The sequence below is a fragment of the Chenopodium album genome, chromosome 15, assembly GCF_948465745.1.
Source record: "Chenopodium album chromosome 15, dcCheAlbu1.1, whole genome shotgun sequence".
In the NCBI taxonomy this organism is placed as follows: Eukaryota; Viridiplantae; Streptophyta; class Magnoliopsida; order Caryophyllales; family Amaranthaceae; genus Chenopodium; species Chenopodium album.
Window position 1 is genome coordinate 47,181,286 of NC_137848.1, and position 10,114 is coordinate 47,191,399.

A 10,114-nucleotide genomic window follows, 5' to 3' on the forward strand; every position below is an offset into this window, starting at 1 on the left:
AACACGTTCTCTCTCTCTCTCTCTCTCTCTTTTTTTTTTTTTTTTTTTTTTTTTTTTTTTTTTTTTTTTTTTTTAATGGAGAGAATGTGTTGAAAACCTTGAAATTGCTGCCCCTCCCCCAAATTGGAGTTGTAGAAAACTAGAAAATGAAAGTCTTATTGTCTTAATAAAATTGTGATTTGTGAGTATCAAGACGAAATCACATGAGAATGTGTTCAAAAGAGATTACATTAATTAACGGCAATAGATTCGGTATTACAGTATTACAAGATTAGGAGACAATTCAAAACATAACTAACACTTTAGCACTACATTAATAAAATGGTAAGGGAAATGTTTTAAAATCATAAACGAAATTGTTGACATTATTATCAATAACATAATACTAAAGCAGATACCGAAAATGACACATGTCACTTCAAGGTGTCGTTTTTCCCTTCAAAAAACCATTTTCCAACAATAATTATTACTCTAACTTTATCTTTCTTTTTACATCTTTTTAATTGAAAATTTATTTAAGACAATAACATTATAAATATTTAATTTATATATTATAATAGCTATTAATATTAACATTATTTACTTACAATGATGATTTTTAAAAAATTTCCCGCCAAGTTGTTTTTTTTTTTTTTTTTTTTTTTTTTGCCAAAGCTTCTTAGAGAATATATTTAATACTAGGCAAAAAGTAACGAACGCTCCGGGACGTTGGATAAGATAGATAAAAGTAGAAATATTAAATTTAAATAAACGTTAATTACATCGATCGACGCGTGATTTTGACATGCATTTCCAAATTAATACCACTTTAAAAAGTATTTTAAATGCTTATCTAACATCCCGAGGGTGTTTGTTAGCAACATTTTTTTTTTTTTTTTGAAGAAGTTTAATACTATGAAATTATATTTCCTTTACTATTTGGTAATTTTACTTCATTTATACACATTCAACAAAAATATTATTATTCTTTTATTTAATAAAATGTAATAATTTTTTTCCTACATATAGCTTTGTGACGTAATAAGTAATTATTTATATTAGTGTGCATGTAATACTCCCACGATTTTTTGTAGTATGATATAATTTTAGTTTTATTTTTATAGTTACGAATTTTTCACATGCAATTAGATTATTTTTGTAATTAGATATATTTTAAATTAATATATAATAAATTATCGTGCATTACACGGGATCTAAGCTAATAAAAGTATACTTTTAGAGTCTTTTTTTAAAAAAATCAGGTTAATCAAACATGAAATCAAGTCACGAACAATTTTGCTTTCAAAAAAAAGACGACTTATTTATGCGATTTATACCCTTGTCACTTTAGACTTATATGAGTGTAGTGAAGTAAAAAGAATTGAAGTTAGTTTATTATGTGGATGAAGAAAGGCTTAGGAGTCCTCGGCCCCTGGGCCCTAAAGTGACTTCATTCATTGACATTGAACCTGGGTTAGGGTTGAGTCGTTATAAGTGCATATGATAGTAGTGAAGTAGATCAGTTAATTAGGATTGAGTTGCAACTTCAAGTTTCACCTCTAAAGACCTTGTTAATATGTGCATTCCAAATTTCCCATACAATCACTTTATAATAGATCATCCTTCACTACGACGAATCCCGCCTATAAAAAAGTTAGATATAGTTAAAAGATACATTCTATGAGAAAAATCTTCAATATAAAATTTAGATATAGATATAGTTAAAAGATACTTTTTATAAGAAAAAACTTCAATATAGTTAAAAGATACTTTCTAAAGAAAAAACTTCAATATAGTTAAAAAATACTTTCCACAAGAAAAAACTTGAAAAAGTCTTGTTCTTCTTGATTTAAAGGTTCCATGTATGTGATAGTCCTTGCATCCTTGAAGATGAAGGATTGCCTTTTAAATTTCTAAATTAGTTCCATGAGGCTATTTGTCATGAAACAAAGTCATTAATCTTCAAATTTCTGGCTTGAAGTAGCTAGAGTGATGATAGACAATGAGATCGATTATGGGTCTTCATATGCATCCATCTAGCTTTACGGACTTTAACTTTACATCCATCTCCAATTTTCTACGCGCACCTAACTAGTATTTGGTTTTCTACCTTACAAGGCCTCTTCATTTTCCGGCCTAGGAAAAGATTGGCATTGGACTGCTAGAGGAACATCTACACTTGAAACAACATGATAAACCATGGACACTAACACGGAATTATCAAAACTAGCTAGTTCTACATTATAGGATACAATACCATAGAATTCCAAATGATGATTTTACCCATGACTTAGTCAACCATTACTAAGCACAATTTTAAGAGATAATACCATAAAATTCCGAATGATGATTTATTTTATTCATGACTCGGGACAATTTTAAGAGACAATATTATAGAATTCCAAATTAAATTAAATGATGATTTTATCCATAATTTACTCAACCATGACTATTAAATGATGATTTTATCCATAATTTACTCAACCATGACTTAGCACAATTTTAAGAGGATTATTAGTTAACTTTGCATTATTGCTCTCATTAAAAGGAAAGAAAAAAGTCTAACATAGAAAACGTGGAAATAAAATATCCCACGTTGTCCTTGCTCAATACGTCCGTTTGCTAGAAGCTAAAGTGATCTACAAATCATGACACTCACCGAATGCACACCAAAAGTGTCAAATAATTAGTTCTATTTTCTTTTAATTAGTTCTTTAAAAAAAATAGCTACAAATTATGAACACTTACATGAACAAGTACGAGGCAAACTATACAGCTCTTACTCCAATCACATTCTTGAAAAGAGCTGCTAAATTTTATGCTGATCGTACCTCCATCGTATACGGTGGTGCTCGGTTTACTTGGCGGCAGACCTACGATCGCTGTCGACGCCTCGCTTCCTCCCTCCAATCCCTTGGCATTGCCAAAAATAATGTGGTTAGTTTATGTTATTTGATTTTTCTAGTATATTTTTTTAATTACTCCGTTGTTATTTATGTTATATAATTGTCATTCTATTTAGTTTTTTCATAAACTCTAATCCTATAATTTTTATCATAAAAATATAAGTATGATCGCTTGCTTGGTGTGAGAATTATACCTCTCTCACGGGGATGGAAAGAGGACTCTCTCCTTCCTTTGTCTATGAAAATGAAGAGATAAGAATAAAGTTGCATGTGCTGAGGAGAGATATAAAAAGAAATGACAAGAGAAAAGAAAATGTTTGTTGCAAATAATTTCTACTATCCGTTTTTAAATAATATTGCAAATAAATAGAAATTGATCTTGGGAGGGCTGATATTACTTAGATCAAGCCCATTCATCATAATTTATGGGCCCTAGTAGGTATTAGATAGAGGTGTCAAAATCGAACCGAATCGAACAAAATCATCCGTTTCGAACTGTACTATACCCAATCCGATTTGATCCGATAAACTCAACACCCAAACCCGATCTGTAACAAAACTGAACTCAACCTGAATCTGAATTTGACCCAATTTGAACTTAATCTGGTACCGATTTGATCCGACTTGAACTCAACCCAAAACCGATTTGACCTGAATTAAACTCAAACCGAACTGGTTTAACTAGACCTGAACTCATTCCAACCGAAATTGACCCGACAAACACCCGATTCAATTCGATCTGTTTTTTATCCGAATCGATACTAAACCGACTTGATTTTGACTTGACATGATTTCAAACTAACCATAATTTTAAACCTAACTTATTATTTACCTTTTTTTACTTAAACATATAGTAATGACATGATATGGATAAATGACACATGAAGGACTTGATATCGACCCAATAACAAGATTTAAAAAAAAAACAATTTCTCTGATTTAAAAAATGTACTTATTTGAATATTAAATTGGTCTACCCAACCAAACTTCAGCGAAACACGAAAAGTATCTGAATTAGAATTGACCGAATACTGAATCAACTTTAGTAATCAAACCAAACCTAACAAAACCGAAGTCAATCGAATCGAAACCAACCCGATCCAAAGTCATTCGACCCGAGATTAACCCGACCAAACCCGTTTTGAACCCGATCCGATTTTATTTGAACCTAATATGAACCGGTTTGAAGTTGACTTAACCCAAACCTAATTTGGATTCGACAAATCTTGACCCGAATTTGACCCGACTCGAAAGTGATCCGATCCGACCCGAAGTGGGTTAAAAGGGTAATTTTGAACTGAATATATCCGATCCGAATAGACTCGACCTGAATAGACTCGATCCAAACTCCATCCGGTTATCCGATTTGACACCTCTAATATAAGACCCTATATGATGTTTTACCTTGTTTTTTGTTGCACATTGGCTAGAAAATCAAAATATATTATGCACATAACTAAATAAGCACATTGCAAATTAAATACCTTAGGTGAATTTTGGATATTAACACCACGAAAAAACTCAAAAATGGTTTTTAACACCCCCATAAAAAAAATAAAAAAAAAATTATTTTAACATAAGACAAATTTTACAAAAATGGTTTTTACCACCACCTAACGGTTTTCGTCCAAAAATTCCATTAAGTGGGGTCCATAGTGACACGTGTCACTATTTTACTTGTTTTTAAAAAATAAAAATTAAAAAAAAAAATTCCTAAATCTACCCAGCAACCCCAGCCCCACCACCCAGCCACCTTCACCTAACGCAACCGCCGGCCAAACGCTGGCGCATCACCTCCCCCTCCCTTAAATTATCCAACGCACCTAAACCCTCTCCCTCCCCTTCCCCCTCCGCAGCCCTAATCCGCCCCAAAACCACCCAACCACTAATGGCTGAAACCCTAATCCGCAACCCTCCTTCCCCAAAACGGCCACGAATTCGGCCATTAATGGCTGAAATTGACCGGTTTAGGGGCTGAGTGGCCTTAACCGGCCGATTTCGACCATCAATGGCCAAATTAGTGGCCGTTCTTGAGGAACGACGGCTGTAGTTAAATGGTTTTGGGGTGGTTTAGGGCTGCGGGAAAAGGGTGGGGATGGGTTCAAGTCGGTCGGTGAGGGAGGGAGAGGTGGTGCACCGGTCGCTACGTCGGCGACTGTGGGTCAAGGTGGAGAAGAAGGTGGTAGTGGTGGGGTTGGGGTGGCTAGGTAGTTTTAGGGTTTTTATTTTTTATTTTTTTAATTTTTTTTTCTTTTTTGATCAATAATAAAGCGACATGTGGCTTCATGACCCCACTTAACGGATTCCTAAACGGAATGAGTTAAGTGGTGGTAAAATATTTTTTTTAAAATTTGTCTGGTGTTAAAATAATTTTCTTTTATGGGGGTATTAAAAACCATTTTTGGGATTTTCGTCTGGTGTTAAAATCTAAAATTTCCTATACTTAAAGTACTCAATTTGCAAGCTCTATTACTTTTAAATTGGTACCAACAAAGTATTAGCTTACTTGATACTTTGATAGAGTACTTACCTCAAATCTTAAAAAGTTAGACTTCGAATCCTACCAAATGAGGTTATTTGATGTTAAGGATATCCTTAACCTCCCCTTTATTTTCAAGTGTATGTCAAGCCCATGCCCATAAATTCTGGATCAACAAAACTATGAAGGTTAAATTTTGGCCAGGGTCCTCCTTGTCATAGAAAAAATTTGGAAAAAAAAAAAATCAATTGGAAATCATAATTTTCATTATTGTACACAAGCTTATTACGGAGTACATTCTTATCTTAATCTGTTAGCATGCATTCACGTTATCTATTATCACTTATCAAAGGGGTCGTTTTAGTAACATACTGCGAAAAATTGTTGTTTTAAATACAAAGTGTATTGTTTCTTGCTACATGAATTACATATCTCATTCTATATCTTCCAACTTGTTAGGTTTCTATATTAGCCCCAAATATACCAGCAATGTACGAGATGCACTTTGCAGTGCCAATGGCAGGAGCTGTGCTCAACACCATCAATACTCGGCTTGATGCCAATACTCTCAAGTCTATACTCGACCACTCGGAAGCTAAGATCCTTTTTGTGGACTACGAGTATATCCCTCTTGCTTACGAGGCGCTTCGCCTCTTAAACAATAATGATAAAAAACATTCGATTTTGAAACCATCTATTGTTATCATCACTGAGATGGATTCTCCTACAAATAAACATGGGAAACATGAAAGCGAAAACTTTGTTACTATGGAAAATGTCAATGGTTGCCATAACAAAATGCATGACAATCAATTGGAATATGAAGACTTGATGGACATGGAAAATGTAGATTTTGTACCGATGAAGATTGATGATGAGTGGGATCATATTGCTCTTAACTACACATCCGGTACGACGTCTTCTCCTAAAGGAGTGGTGTATAGTCATCGAGGCGCTTTCCTAAGTACCTTGAGTATGATCTTAGGTTGGGATATGGGTACGGAACCAGTGTACTTATGGTCCTTACCAATGTTTCATTGTAACGGATGGACCTTTGCCTGGGGAATTGCTGCTCGAGGTGGGACTAATGTTTGTATACGCAATACAACCGCGTCTATAATTTACCAAAGCATAGCACTCCATGGAGTCACTCACTTGTGCTGTGCACCAATTGTGTTGGATATCATTCGACAAGGCAAGCCAAACGAGCTCGTACAACTAACCTCCCAAGTCCAGGTACTCACTGGTGGATCACCTCCTCCACCAGGACTACTTAAAGAGATGGAGAAACTCGGGTTTCATATCGTGCATGGTTATGGACTAACCGAGTCAGTAGGCCCTGCACTTGTGTGCGAGTGGAAAAAGAAGTGGGATCGTCTTACACAAGAAGAACAAGCACAACTGAAGGCGCGTCAAGGGATTAGTCCACTAAACATAGCTGATGTCGATGTAATAGACACGGTCACAATGCAAAGTGTGCCTAACGACGGAAAGACGACAGGGGAGATTGTAATACGTGGTAGTGGCATAATGAAGGGATACTTTAAGAACGAGAATGCTACCGCGAAGGCATTTGCTAATGGGTGGTTCCATACCGGTGATGTAGGTGTTATACACCCGGACGGGTATATAGAATTCAAGGATAGGTTAAAAGATGTGATCATATCCGGTGGTGAGAATATTAGTAGTGTACAAGTTGAAGGGGTGATTTATCGACACCAAAACGTGTCGGAGGTGGCCGTGGTGGCAATGCCACACCCGCCATGGGGTGAAAGCCCTTGTGCATTTGTGGTGAGAAGTGGTAAAGATGAAAGTGTAACGGAACAAGATATCATAACTTATTGTAGAAAAAATCTTCCTCGTTATATGATGCCTAAGAAGGTATGTTTTGTGAAGGAGCTTCCAAAGACTTCTACAGGAAAAGTTCAAAAGGGAATATTACGTGCTATGGCAAAGAGGTTTTATGTGCAAAATAATCTTGTATTGAGCCAAAATATTGTAGCCTCACGTTTATAATGCTCGTTATTGTTATATTGTTGACTAGATTTTAAACCGGTGCAACATGCACACGGTTTTAATTTGATTTTGTACTAACTTAAGAAGATTGATATATGAATCTTAAATTATTTACAAGTATTTTAATTTTGTTCTAAGAGAATTTTATGTGTAAATTTTTTTTGGGTTTTTTATTCTCTATTAAAAATCAATATTTATAAATGAATCAACTTTCTTAATATTGTGAGGGACTGAGGGTATAGGGAATATTAAATTCTTAATTTAGTTTCTGTCATTATATTGGGATATGATGGATTATGATTTTGCAAAATAATTGCTTGAGTTAAGGGTTTTTTTTTTTTTTTTTTTTTTTTCGTGGCCTAAAAACTAGCTCGGCTTGATCAAAAAGCCCTCTAGGACCAACCCATAATGGGCTTGGAAATTTTTTTGGCCCGAACTTTGGCCTGGCTAGGCCATTGTCACCTCTAATTCAATAATTCATTCAATAACTATATACTAAAAGACACACTAGCAATGACACGTGTCAATTTCTGGTGTGTCCTTAATATATTTTTTAATAATTAATTAATAAATTTTATTTAAGGAAGTTATTTTTTAAAAGTTTGTTTTTATCAACTATATAAATGAGCAATAATATTTACCATTTTTATGTTGATACGCAATTAATTACGAAATAATAAGGAAATATATAATCTTTTTCAAGAAGATGTAATTTTTTGTGAAATATCTTTAAGAATATTATCTTGATCTAATATTCCAAGTTACTTCAATTTTGTTAAAGATATTCAACAATATTTATACTATATGCAATAAAATATTGGGTAATTAAAATAACCGTACATGGCACGGGACCTAACGTAGTTTAGATCTATATATTTCACCATGTAATAAAAAAGGGCTTGAACATATTTTAATACAAGCTAGATCTATATGCACGTGATGTGTGCTATAGGTTATTTCTAAATTTATTGACTTCAATCATTTTATAAAGTTTGCAAAATTAATGGCATTTTAGATATTATTGCACTACATCAACCCTTAGTTTTTACAATAGAAATATGTTCTTATATTGCTATGATTTCTCGCAAATATTAATAAGTTACTACATATATTATTAGCTTTCAAATGTTATTAACATTTTGTGACTCTAGAAATGCGTCAATAAAAAAAGGGGTATTATTTTGGGCGAATAAAGTAAAAGTCGGGTTATTGCAGAAAAATTTCCTATTTTATAAATAAATGTAGTCACAGCGTGTAGCTGGTTGCACTTGCACACAAGCATTATTGTTTTCTTAACATTGTAATGCTTTTTTTTGGTAGTTCATGCACTTTACAACTTGTGGCAATGCAATAATATATGAGCAAATTGATTTCTGTATAGTTTGCTCATTTAAATAATTAAATGAGCAATGTATATATATAGTGAGAACCACCCTCTATGTGAGAACCTATAGGTTTAATTCCTACATAGGTTATTTCTATAAAAAAAAATTTTAATTAAAATTTTTTTTTAAAAAAATCAAATTCGCATTAATTTATACGGGCAAAAAGGTTGGTATGAAGTAAACTTTGTTACAACTAAACTCTCATACAAACGTGTGTCTCTACATTACATAAATGGACCTACGTGGGATTCAAACCCACACCTTTTATACATTTGCACAATGCTCTACCCGTTGAGCTAGTAGGCTAATATATATAAACATTCAAACTAATATTAAACCTTGAACTTAATTACTATATCAGAAAATATAAAAATTGTTGGACCATAAGAGACCAACCATGTACTAATTTATATTATGCACTTCATTTTCTGCCTAATTTTGAAGTAGAAAATTCACAAGGTTAATTTAGTACATGTTGTTCTGCTCATATCTTTCAAAAATGCCATAATAATGCCACACTTATGCAACACCAGTGACCTATAGTCTGCCTTTACACAGTCACACATCAACACCTACAACTATGACACCACCTAATCAATCATATTCCCTCTTATACACAACATACAATAACCCATTTATAGGCAAATTAAACTCACAAATCTGCACATCACAGCATACGACACTGGTGTGAAATCAACACACTTATAAGCATAACTTCACCAAATCACACACATGTACACAAATGAGCAACATACTGCCCATTCACATACTCGCCCACATCACACCACCACCACACACAGACATGAGCAAACTAAATTAAAATGAACAAACTAAACTAAATTAAAATGAGCAAACTAAAGTGCAATTGATATGAGCAAACTGAATTCAAATGGGCAAACTTAAATAAAATGAGGAAAAACACGTACAGTAAAAATGCATAAATGAAAATCAAATGATAAAACATAACTATATTAATTGTAAATGAACAAATCTAATCATTTTTTAAATGAACAAATATAATGTAATCATATCTTCAATGAGAAAATATAAGCCAACCATATTTAGTAAAGCATACCACACACAGAATCTCGTAGCTAGTTGTAGGGAATATTTCAAGCATCCCACACTTAAGCCCCACTGTGATCATACACTTAAGCATGGTGGCGTCCAAAGGGAAGGAAGCTAGAGCAAAAGAGTCGCCAACAAGTTTTAGGAACTTGTAAACCGTTCACGGGGTGAAGGTTACACCCCTTAACGATCTAGGAGATCGTTAACTCCAATAGGTCTGGAACCATGACCGGAAGTTCGGGGATGAAGGTACAAATCCAACCTAAAAGCGATTGAACTTG

The 10,114-nt window shown here is 33.7% G+C and overlaps 1 pseudogene; it reads left to right on the forward strand.

Moving 5' to 3' along the window:
• Window positions 1–2,727: 2,727 nt before the first annotated feature.
• LOC145581307 (trans-cinnamate:CoA ligase, peroxisomal pseudogene) lies at window positions 2,728–7,380 on the forward strand (annotated as a pseudogene).
• The last annotated feature ends 2,734 nt before the right edge of the window (window positions 7,381–10,114 follow it).